This window comes from Branchiostoma floridae, chromosome 8, assembly GCF_000003815.2.
Source record: "Branchiostoma floridae strain S238N-H82 chromosome 8, Bfl_VNyyK, whole genome shotgun sequence".
NCBI classification, from domain to species: domain Eukaryota; kingdom Metazoa; phylum Chordata; class Leptocardii; order Amphioxiformes; family Branchiostomatidae; genus Branchiostoma; species Branchiostoma floridae.
The window spans coordinates 5,910,204-5,912,064 of record NC_049986.1 but is presented as its reverse complement, the minus strand read 5'-3'; the positions used below and the strand labels follow the sequence as shown (position 1 = coordinate 5,912,064).

Genomic DNA, 1,861 nt, shown 5'->3' with positions numbered 1-1,861 from the left:
AAAAAGAAAAAAAAAAAACCAAGTGCATCGGGTTGTTCTGGCACTGAGCTGGTACCTACATCATTGACTACATGCGCGAGATTAGGGTGGGGCGCACCCGGCGCGCGCCCCCCCTTTGGCTGGACCCCCAAAAAAAATCGGCTGGACCACAAAAAAAAAGGAATCCACAAATAAATCCAGAAAATCAGCGAAAGTTTCAGCGAAGCGGCGACAAGTACAAAGCCGCTAACCAACAATACCAAGGCGCACTCCTCCCGCTTTTACTTCCTCATTGTGTCTGTCTTTGCGGGCATAGCCAGAATGTTCCGTAACCAGGACGTTGGCAATACTCCCGCCCTCCTTCGGAACTCGCTTATGTTCCATCTGACTCTAATATTGTTATTATATTTGCTATTTTGGTGCCCTATTAGCCCATGTGGACTGAGCGACGCAAGATGCAATACATGTTAAACATTCATTCATTCATACTGTGACGGTAAATGTCAGGAGTAAAAATGTGTCAAACTTACGATATGTCTCCGCTAAGGGACTTGACGATATTTACCGGGGGGGAGGGCTGATGCAAAATGGGTCAGGTAAAAAAAAACGGCGATCTTTTCCACTACACATGTACGATATTTACACAAAAGAAACTAAATTAATGTTCTACTTGGAAGAGACTTGGGTACATTTTAGTGATATCGTGACGAAAACCGCTTCAATACTGCTGTAATCATTCCAAAACGGGAGTTATTTCGGCCAACCAACAAACTTGCCGAAAAATTTTCGCGCCATCATATGCATGATTACGTCATATATGCACGCAGCAGAGAGCCCGCCGTCACGAAAGTAAACATCGTAAATAATGTTTCATCCCGTTGCCGTCCGTGAACCATTCCGTTTACAAAGAACCGATGCACACAGGATTGATATTGATACCAATTTTAGTCTTCGTAAACTTCGTGCGAACATGGAATTACACGACAGAGGCGGCTGCAGCAAATTTCTTATGGGGAGGGCGAACTATATTGACGTAATCCTAGGGGGTCCGGTGGCATGCTCTCCCGGAAACATTTTGAAATCTTGACTATCTGAAACGATCTTTCCTAACTTTTGATGGACAAATTTGCTGGCAGACTAAGCTAAGTTTAATAGCCTTTCTAGTAGGGTTTTAAGCTTATATTATTGAGGGCGACGACGCCCCCAACGTATTTTCACAACTTTGAGCGCACGAGCCGTCGCAAGGTAGGTCTGGAGAAAAATGTTGAAATTTGAACCCTCTGAAACAGGATTTTCTGCACTTTGAGGGATAAACTTTGCTGGTAGACTATGCTAAATGTAATGACATTTCTGTCAGGGGAAAAGATTTTTGATGGCGACGAGCGCCATTGCGTCGTGGGCGCCGGAGGCGCAAGCCGTCGCCAGCACGTCCAGAGAAAAATTGAAATCTTGACCACCTGAAACTTCATTTCCTGCGTTTTAGGGGCACATTTTGCTTGTATTTTTAAGGCCCCGTTTTAATTGGCATTTTTTTTTCAATGGCCCTCCCCCCGGCTCAAGACATGTTTCGATGGCCGTTCCCCCATGCCAAAAATATGATTGTTGAATGTGAGATTGCTAACTATAAAAATCAGTGTCCTTTCGTTTATTGTATTTGTTCAGCCCTAAAAGTCAGTGTTGATTTGTTGGTTATTTTTGCACTGAAATGGCTCTAAAATGCACCAGAGAGCCTCTTTATTTTAAAAAGTTCTCGGGGGAGGCCCCCCAAACCCCCCCAACGAGAGGGGGGAAACCCCCCTCTCGTGCTCTCCCCCCTGCGCATTCGTGGCCTTCGGCCACGACCTGAGGTGCGACAGCATATGCGCCCCCCCTTGCAAAATCC

General features: G+C 45.5%; 1 protein-coding gene across 10 annotated transcripts in view; it reads left to right on the top strand.

Moving 5' to 3' along the window:
* LOC118420925 (erythrocyte band 7 integral membrane protein-like) overlaps positions 1-1,861 on the top strand; it is a 62,953-nt gene that overhangs the window by 47,826 nt on the left and 13,266 nt on the right. The gene's annotated exons all lie outside the window — the stretch shown is intronic.